Genomic DNA, 11,316 nt, shown 5'->3' on the forward strand with positions numbered 1-11,316 from the left:
CTAAAAGATTATTTGTAACTATAACCTAAAAGATTATTTGTAACTATAAAGGCAGATTGAGAAGGAAGCTACATGATTCTGAGACCCTGAAGGACAATGATAATGAGATCTCAAACTATCCATTAAAGGACATTAACATAAGAAAATGATAAATTTTCTTGATAAATTAACATAAGCAAATGATAAATTTTTATACAGCCACCTATCGTGTTTATTTTTATTAAGCCTTGTACTATATCTTTTGTTGTTTGTTCATTTATAAGCTGAATATTTTTGACAAATTTTTCTCAAACAAGAATCTTAGTGTAGTTTTTCTAAAATGTCCAACATGTCTTAACATGTATGTGTGTCACATTTGGGAATCCATTCTCACTATACGTGTTAAGGAGATGTGTGAATTTGTGACTCAGGTGATATTTCTGTAATTGCTTTGCGGTATCATTTGCTATGTCACATAAGGCAGAAAAATCAATACGTATTATATATGTTCTTATTGTTCTTTCAAATACCTGTTTCCCTATCTTTTCCCTTTATCTTTGAAGCCTCCCTCCTTCCTAAAATATGAAACTAGGCCAGTTAATAACCTTACAATGACTTCTGAGCATTCAGGGAAAAAGAAGAATAGTATGTTACTCACTTTACATCAAAAGCTGGAAATGCTTTGCCTAGTTTAAAAAGCATATAGAAAGCGAGATTGAGCTTCTTATGGAGCTATCAAATCGTGAATGTGGAAGACAAGTTCTCAAAAGAAATTAAAGGTGCTATTCCAGTAAGAACATGCATAATAGGGAAGTAAATTAGACTTATAGCTCATAAAGAAAAAGTTGGAGTGGTCTGGTAGAAAGTTGATTTAAATCGTCATTTATTGCAAAAAAAAATTATCTAGGATTTCTATATATTAATAGAAGTTAGGATTAGTGGTACATACACATACACAAACAGCACCTTGCACACGGACACATATATGTCACACTGCATACACATGCCACAAAACAGACACATACCACCCTTCACAATACACTAAACACACAGCACACTACAAACATGATGCATACACAACACTGCACACACTTCCCGTACACACAACTCTCACCACACTACATCATACCAAACAATATGCACATCACAGTACACACAGACCACACTATACACATACATCTATCAAACTCTACACACAGATATACAATATCAAGCCCTTACATATCACAAACACACCTGGTCAAATGATAATGAGGCTGATGGTGGTGACAAACACATAAAATCAAGCAACAAAATGTAAAACTTTTGGAAACTTTCATAGCTCCGTTCTTCACATGCGCTTTAAATTTATGAGAAAATTCACTTAGGTGAAATTTCTGAGATTGAAAAATTTATAGTGCACAGAGTAAGGAAACTGAAAGCATTATGATAGAAAGGAAAGAGAGATGATATGAAAATAAGCAATATGTTCAAATAGCTAGATAATTATTTTAAGAAATTTTTTACTGAAGATAAGTATTCAAAAGACATGGCAAAACATTAAATTTTTAAAATATTATAGTGAAATTCATGTTGCTAAGAATGATGAATAAGTGGATTCAAAGCCAGAGCAAGTATTTTGAAGGGGGTTAGTGGTCAGGTGTATTTCCATGCAATAATTTTAAAAATTTAAAATCACTATTTTGTGATTATCCTGAATTAATCAAGCACTTACCTCAATTTCTATCTAATGAAAATCTTATAGAGTACTATCATCTAACTTATTAACCGGTCCTTGCATCTCATAGTGTGTGGCTTTTCTCCAATATTACAATGGTCAAGAAAGTGAAATGTCTAGAATTGATTCAACATATCTGGGGAGCTGCGACTTCACAAATAGACTCTCAAGGAAAGTGACTTCTTGAGAAACAGAACTCTTTCAGAAAGTAGCAAGAATGATCACATTAGTATGTTTGGAGCAAGGGGATATATTTTGAGTATTTTTAATGGCAATATGATTTTAGTGTAATTTTTTATAAAATTCATGTATCACTGTATATGTTTATTATGCCTCCTGAAGTATTAAAATTTAAATAGCAAAAAGTAAAACTTATAACTTATAAACCAACTAATAAATTTCAGGATAAATTAGCTATAATGGCCAGTTATACACAGATCAGTTGTTAAACTTTCATTATTCTATTTTACTGATGTTGAACTAAGACCCACATTTTTCAATGGGCTTTAGTTAACATCAGAGTAATATTGTGACCTAAATTTGTACCAACTCTTGGTCTGTGGACTTTCATATATGTAAAAAGTTGTGACATATGCTTATATATTCAAGCTTCCATAAAAAATTAGGTATGTGGCACTTTTAGCAGATAATTGTATACTGCTGCCCAGTATGAGTGCCTCTGATCTTCTCTATTTACTTTAGAGTTTATGTATTTAACATATCTTAAATCTTTCCTGGAAAAGTGATTGCATCACCATTAAATAGATAATTAACATCTATCATAAGATTCTAAAAACACCTTAAAATTACTGTTAGAGTTGGAAATAAAAAGGAAAACACACTTTTTAAGAATAGATATTTATACTCCAAAATGGTTTTTATTTTAAAGAGAATAAGAGCAAATAAAACAAAACAATAAAGCTAATCAAAACAGAAGAATGAAAATGACACAAGACTTCAAAACAAGATAATATGAAATCAACAATGGCTAGCATAAAGCCTCTTGTTATCTTCAAAATAACTGTCCATAAATCAGACATAATAGAATCAAGAAAGACAAAATAGAATAAAATCAATCAAAACACAAGAATGAAAGTGTATTTGAAAGAGAATAAAACCAAACAAAATAAAACAGAGTAAAGCCAATCAAAACAAAAAAAGTGATACATGATTTCAAAACAGGATAATAGTAAATCAACAGCGGCTACCATAATGTCTCTTGTTATCTTCAAAATTGCTGCCCAAGCCATCAGACATAATAAAATCAAACAAAACAGAACAGAATAAAACAAACCAAACATTGAATAAAAGCAATAAAATAGAACGAAACAAAACGGTGAGAACAATATTGGATTTCAAAAACAAGACAGAAGGAAATCCCCCATATTTGCTATATTGCATATTATTATCCTCTCAATAGATGCTCAGGCTACCAGCCTGAGGCCTGCTAAATAAATCAAATAATATAAGAATTAAGTTGTTTTTGTACCTCAATTACTCTCAAGTCAGCCTGCCCTCTGAACCAGCTGTTTTCTTACACTGAATGGAGGGATATGTTCTTGAATCCTAGGACAGTTTGCTCAAGGGAAGTGTGAACTGGCTTCTTGTTTCTCCACTGTGCCCTGCAAGGCTTGTACCAGCTCACAGAAAGTTTGAATTGGCTTTTTACTGCATCTATGCTGCTGACTGTGATAGATTACCCATCCAGACAGGACAAAATCAAAGCATAATCTTCTTTCTCTGCATTCTATTTAAAAATAAATATTTTATTTTTGTTTTGTTCGTGGTAAGTGCATGCTATACCACTGAGCCATATACTAACCCCAGAGAAATTTTGTAAATAAAGTCTTCATGAAAGATTTCAAAGCAATTTGAGGAACGGTTGAATATATATTCTGTTATAAAAACATCATTATTAATAAATATGCAAATGTATGCAAATGAACCAAACTGTATATATTTACCTCTATGTATCTCTGCATATATGGTATATATGTTTTACATAGTTGCTTTTGTACTAGAGCTAGAGTATAGGTAGACAATTTATACTACTATAGTTGATTTTGGCATAGTTTATAAAACTATGAAGCTGAAAGTTTCAAAACAGAACTCAACCTGGGATATAGCTCAGCAGCACAAATGCCTGTCTGGCAAGCGTAAGGCTGTGAGTTTCATCCCTGGTATCAAACAAAACAAAACAAAACAAGACAGAACTCTGATGTTTTAATATTATTCATATGCAAGATAGTGGTAGAAATGTAGAAATATAAGCAAAATTTTACCATAACTTAGACTGTGGTCTCTATTTTTAGTACATTCTTTTGCTTTACATTTCCTTGTAAGATTCTTGAAAATCATAATCTTCCTATCAGAAATATCATTTCTTTTGCAGAAAATTTTATGTCTCATTTTTATATCTCTAAACAGTATTGAAAAGAGCCTTGAATCCAGTTTCTGATTATACAGAAGGGGACTATTTATCATATTCTACTGCTGAAGCATTCCTAGTGTCACCAAATTATAAGACAATTGCATAGGACAAATGCTCTGTTATCTATCCCCGTGTGATCTCCATGAACTGGAGTATGATATCAACCTTCATTTTTCATGCCTGGAAACATAACAGCAATGACGTTATTTTTTGTTTAACTTGATACTGTCTCTTTTCCAGTTGTCAGCTTTTGAACTGAAATTTTCAGTGCTTAAATAAAACAGGAAACGTATGTATGTGTATACAAGATAGCTAGCTGTACTACTAATCTCCATTAGTTCATCCAAAAGAATGGATTGTGCTTTCTTGTTTTATTGTTAGATCCTTTTTTCATGCCTAAATCTTGTAACCTGAACAATTACTTTTAAATAACATTATGCGTTATATTAATCAGTGTTTGATTTTCTCCTTTTTTGAAATTCTGTATTATTTCTATTCTTTTATCTCTTTTGCCTTAAGAAACAGGAAATCATTTCTCAATTCAAAATTTCCTTGTCAATTTTTAAAAACAATTTGCACAGATATTCATCAGCCCTTGATTTACAGACCATGATTCAAATTAATACGTAAAGGTAAAACATTTTAAAGCATATCTTTAATGATAGCATTTACTGTTCCAAAAATAACATTTTGTAAATAAATTAATGGCAGAACTCTCATTACATAATTTGAAATTTGCATAATTCAAGATTAATGTTACTGAAGAAATAATGATATATTTAAAGTGATGAATTTTTAAAGCCTGTAAGCTTACAATGAATGGAATTTACTTCTTTAATGCTGTTCTTTATTTTCTCATGATCAGTAATATTTTACTGAGTGGGCCTTCTTAACTTAGCTCAGTCTTTTTATAAATTTTGTTCACATTACTTTACTTTTTGGTGCTTTTTAAAAATGTACATCACCTAGGTGTGTTTGGTTAACATTTATATAATCCTGTGTCTCAGTCTTATTTAATCCTCTTTCTGACACACAGATAATAGACTGCTGAGATAATAAACTGACTATTCCAATCATACATACTAAGCAATGTTGTCTTAAATCAATTTTTCTAATTATAAAAAATAATTCACTTTGGGAGATTTATAACAAAAACAATCCTTCCCCCAGCAAAATTCAATAAAATGTATTTTAGGGCCTAGTTTGTTTGATATCTAGCAAGGATTGTTCTTTTTTCCAAAAAGGTGAATGTGGTGCTGCTTCGCCCTACTCTTCCTTCACATGGCAGGAACTGGTTGGACAAACAGGGACAAACATCCTACGTTTAGGTCTTTGTAACGACATTAACTGATTCACGAAGGAAGAGCCTGCATGATGTAAACACTTCTCAAAGATCATATTTCCCTGTACTGTAAAATTGAGGACTCAATTTACAATAAATGAGCATTGGGGATACATCAAGAACACAGCAAATATTTATGTAAAATTGTAAAACTATGTGGTTTTTCCAGTGTTCATTGAGATAGTTCACTGTATTGTGTACTTGACCTAGGAACATGTGGCCAATTGGTTTAGCATAGTTGTGGAGGTGTCTGGTTGACTGACTGCCACCCCAGGTGTGGGTGCCACCATCCAAGGGGCTTGTATCCCTGATGGAATAAAAATGGAAAGAAGAGGGACATCTCAATTCTGCTTCTTTGTAGGAGCGCCGGTCTTTGCCATAGCTTTTGGTTTTTCATCTCTAGGATTCTACCATAAAGTCTTTAGTCTTGTAGTTCAGACCCTTCAGCATCCTGATACAGACTCCCTTGAGCTCTGCAGTGAGCCGCAGGCCTTCAGAAGTCTACTGGACACTTCAGACCTCCAACGCAGAGACCTCATTGCGTTCCTTCACAACTAACTCTGCAAGTGGACATTGTAAGCCATATATTAAATCTGTCCCTCTAGAGAACACTGAGTGACACACTGACAACTTTGACATTTAATGAAAATATTCTGTTTTTTGAGGGAATACCTTTAGAAAATTATGAGATAGAAAGAATATAAAAACAATTACTTATAGTCATTAATATTTAAAAGAAGAGAAATAGCACGTGCAGAAAAGTTTCCCATGTTTCCTTTTCTAAAGGAATTAGAAGAAAAAAATATTGCTTACATATTTTAATGAAGTATTAGCTTTCTGAATTAGACATTTTCTCCCTCATGGGCAGGATGAGAGCTAATGAGAAATAAAATAAAGGTATCATTTTTCTTTGTACATAGTCCAGTACACTATAATAATCATGGAACATTATACTATGGCATGCAAAGAAAATAATTATATTTATTGACGTTTTCAATTAAAGGGTTAAATTAATAGGCCTAGTTCGTGACATTCTGCATAATCAACCATCTGAGAGAGACACACGCATATGTATGGCTAAAGATCTGATAAAATTATCGTAGAAATCAAAAATAAAAGGACTAAAAAGTCATGGAAAATATTTTTACTATAATAGTAAAATGGGTCGAGGGTTTAGCTTAGCAGCACAAGCCCTTGCTTCACAAGCATGAGGTTATCAGTTCAATCCTAGGACCAAAAAAAAGAGTCAATGATTATGAAGATTTTAACATGGCTAAAAATAATTCAAGTGAATGTATTTATATAATACATTATAATGTGTATATTTAATAAATACAACAATTTCTATGAACAGAATTTACCACATCGAGATTTGGTATATCTATTTTCTGCTAATATTTTGTTTAGTTTCTATAAAGGTGATTTGGGGTTTTGTTTTTTAGAAAGATACATACTATTCATGAAAATAAAGTGTATGCAAACAGTAATTGAACTTAAGGCACTTTAGTCTCCATATGCAAGTATTGACAGATAATCTTTTATTTCTGAAAAATGCTATATAAACAAAATAAATGTATTTAAAGATTTCTGAATCTTGTTTCAAATTTAAAATCTTTAAATTGATGCTTTAACTTATATTTTATCATACTTGGTTTCATTTGTTCTTCAAGACCATTTATTTTTTCTTAGTATCATTTTATGGTTCAAAAATTTAATACTGAAGCACAATTCCATACTTACACTGCGTGTAATGTGAATCCTTGTATGAAATTAGTTAAATATTCAAATTTATATTCACCAAATTCCTGATCATTTTATTGTATATTCTTTATTCCTGAGCTTTTTATTTCACTGTTTTATTTTCCTTGAATTTAACTGACCAAACAATGTAACTCAGTTCTAGAGTGCTTGTCTAGTGCTTGTATGTTCAGTTTCCAGCACACACACACACACACACACACACACACACACACACACACACACACAGATACAGAAATCAAAATCCTTTCACCTATCCCAAACACGCTCATGTGCAATGTATGTTATACTAGATGATGGATTTCCATATTTGAAAATTGTTAATTATTTCCTTTATGCATCATTAACATTTTTGTGGATGACTACCTTGTTGCCTAATTCTTTCTTTCATATATAGACTCTATCATGTAATATTTGGAAATTGATGGAGTGTGCAGCCTGAGTTTTTCCCCTACACTGTTCATTTTTTTTATTTCAATGCAAATCTGCATAATTATTTGTTTCAATAACTTAGTAATTATTTACATCTTTATTGGTTGTCATTATCTTAATGTTATATCAATATCAAAATTAAGTATTTAATTCCCTATTCTTTGTGTTTTCTTGGGCAACATATTTCATAAAAATTTGTCTTTACACTTTTAAAGAAGCAATATACCTTTTTATTCTATTCAATTAAATACATCATTTAAATTATCCTAAACAGTGGAACTGATCAATGTAGAGAATTTCTTTCTACTCCTTTTAAATTATACTTGGATTTTACACATTGTATTATTTTTCATTTTACTGGACACCTTTCCAAAGCTTTATTTTTAAAGTCAGAAATGCTTGGAAGATTCTATTTTTTCTCCTCTTTACTGTGTTGATAACCAATTGACTCTCGTTTTTATTTTCTGTTTGTGATAGGGAGAAAGGAGTTTGCATTACTTATATTCTGGCCAATTTTGGTAGTGTAGTGAGATGGCAAAGATATGGGAGAATAAAGTTCCAGTGGGAACAATAATAATTAATATTACTTGAGTCCTAACAATGTGACACTCTTATAATTTTAAATAATACTAAATAATTTAATCATGACAAGAGCACTCTGCAATAAAGGCAATTAATGTCTATTTCTATAAATAAGAAAACCTAATATAGTATATTTAAATAACTGTCTTAGACATTTTAGTTAATAAGTGAAAGAGCCCTGCTTTAGAGTGCATTGTTTATGCTAACTGCCATGAGATTTTTGCCAAGACTTCTAAATTAGATTTTTGTCAGCTATTTAGAAGATCTATTATCTTCATGAAGTAAATTCCTAACCTTTAAATCATTGCATCTTTTTGCTTTATTCACTTCATGATTTTAACTTCCATCAGAGAGTGCCAAACTTTATAGTTTGATACCTGTTTCACTTATTTTCTTAGAGAGCTATTTTAATTTTTTGTGTGCAATAGAGGACAATACAAGGTCTAAGTTAGCCCCGAGCTATACTTGGAAACAAGACTAGGCTCTTCAGTATTTTTCTGACTTACCTAAACCTGTGGATAAAGAGTAGGTCTTGATGATTAGTCCTGTTTATCTTTTCTGTTTGCTGGAAACTCTCCTGTCATTCATTTCTATTTTCCAGTTATGTTTTGGAGGGATTTTTGTTTTGTTTTGTTTTACGTGGTTGGCCTTTCAATGATTAGATTCTGCAGACAGTAAGTATTTTCTGGTAAAGTTTGATAAGAATTGTTTAAAATATATCACGAACAATTCTGAAATACCTATGTGCTATAAACAACTTCATAGTCTTTTAATAAGACTTTCTGCTCAAAAACTAGACAGGTTTATATGTAATTTTCTTTTCAGAGGAACACCAAGAGATATAAGGTTTTTATTTTTATTTTGTTTTATTTTATAGGCATGTATTATGGATATAAAAAGCATTGTTTTATATACATGTAAAGCACAATAGTAATATTCCATTTATTTTCTGTTTCAATTGGTATTTTTAAAAGAAAAAGAAAATAGATTTTGGCATGCTTGCTTTTCTGCTCTCAAGTTGCCTTTTTAGTTTGTTTCTCTTTCCCTATTTTTACAAGAGCTTTTTGAAACAATATTTTTCACAGGGTGGAAATAGTCTCTGATAGCCTAATTGACACTTCTCTAGGGGGTTAGTGTTCTTGGAATACAGCCTGGAGATTATTAAAACAACAAATAAAACATTTTAAGATATACCATAAATGTCTGGCCTGGAGCCCAGCTGTACTTGCAGAGATCTGGCAGCACTGTCTCGCTGAAGGACAGGTATGAGAAAGGTTCCAAGCAGATGAAAGCTGCGATTTCAGGTCCATTTGTTTTCTTTATTTTCATCTATTTTTTCTCTCAGGGCCATTAAATGTGTCTTTTCTACATGGTTACCGCTCAACTTGTTTGAGCACTTAACATGATGAGTTCGATCAAGCAATTTTATTTTTTTCATTATATTTTGCAAAAGCTTCTATTACAAGTGGTCTGTACATGGATTAGAAAATTCTGACGTGTAAATAAAGGAACAAAGTTCATATTCTCGCAATTAAATCTCAAGTATTTGCACTGTACATTCTTACTTGTAGAAGAAATAGTGGATGATTGTAAGTGCTTCATGTCTGTCGTCAAATGAACTTGGCTTGTTTCTTCTTATTTAATTACTTCAGATTTTTCAGGAAATTATATTTTTGTGATAAATTGCAAAAAATTCAAATTGAGTTACATTATATAACTCTATGATTTTTGTAATGTCATAGAGAAAATATCACAGATTTAGTGCAGAATTTCAGAAAATAAATCAATACTTGTGTTGGCCTCCCATGGAGAGATGCATTCATTAGAATTCTCTGGAATACATTACTTTAGAAATGTTTCAATCACTCAAATTATGCACCTAATTTTTTCCTGAGTCCTAGACACTGAAAAAGCAAGTCTTATGGAATGGTAAAACAAACTTTACTTGGACTCTTGAGAGTAGCAATTCAGGAGACATAAGTTCAGTATCTCTAAATCAGTCTTCTAAGAAGGTAGAAAAAGAAGGAACTGATCTATACTATCAAATACTGAGAAGGAACGGTAACAGCTGGTAAAAATAAAGAAAAGAATATATGACTAAAATAGAAATATCCATGAAACATGAATTCGATAACCTTTTATAATGAATGTTGAGTTTTTGGCATGATTTAATTGTTCCATCATTTAGACCCTGACAGATATTTGGTCAAAGGGAGACCAGAACCAAAGACCACAGTCCAGAAAGCAACAGGCATGGTTATAAAGTCTATTTTCATCATGGCTTCACAATTCAATTCCAAGAAACCATTTCAGTGTTGCTTTTATTGTAATTTTCCTTTTTATTTTCACGCAAGTTTCCTATGAGTTAGATAAAATTGCTAAATGAAACCTCCAGAGAAAGATTTAATAACCTGTTGAGTGAACTATCTAGTAAACTGTAAAGCCAAATTATAAAAAAAAAATAAGCAAATTTTACCTTAAAACTAGCTTTTCTTTTTAAAATGTCATATTACAAAGATGCCCGATTCATTATCAAGAACATGTAGCCAAGAGCAAAGCATTTCGGACTTCCGGGAGAACATGGCAGACAGATAGCAGCAGCTACAGAGGCTCTCTGAAAGACCCAGCTTAGAATTCAGGAATGGTGCGGAGTAAGGAATCATAAGCAAGTGGAGATATGCCCTGCTGACTCAAGAAGGAACTGGACTGAGAGAAACCAACTGGGAATGCAATCCTGATGCTATAACAGGAGCAGAAAAGCCTCAGTGTGGAAGCTGGAGCCTGCGGCATTGGAAGCCGCGATTTGGGTTTCCCGAAGGCACGGCTGCCTCTACATCGGCTCAGCAGGCAGAGAGACGCACGGAAGCTCTGAGAACAGGAATTGGCGAACAGAGTTGAAAACAGGATGGGTGGGGAGCTCTCCATTGACTTGCGGTGAGGTGAGTGAGAGAAACTGACACTCTTCCACAGTTTAGGAGACTCCAACAGAGGACATTCTGGGACTAGGCAGACTTGCGGGAACAGGGCGCTGCAGTGACTTCAGCCACATATCCCCCTCTCAAGCGGGATTGGTGA

Source organism: Cavia porcellus, unplaced genomic scaffold (genome assembly GCF_034190915.1).
Source record: "Cavia porcellus strain 051 isolate PalLab524CR breed Dunkin Hartley unplaced genomic scaffold, mCavPor4.1 scaffold_8, whole genome shotgun sequence".
Classification (NCBI taxonomy): Eukaryota; Metazoa; Chordata; class Mammalia; order Rodentia; family Caviidae; genus Cavia; species Cavia porcellus.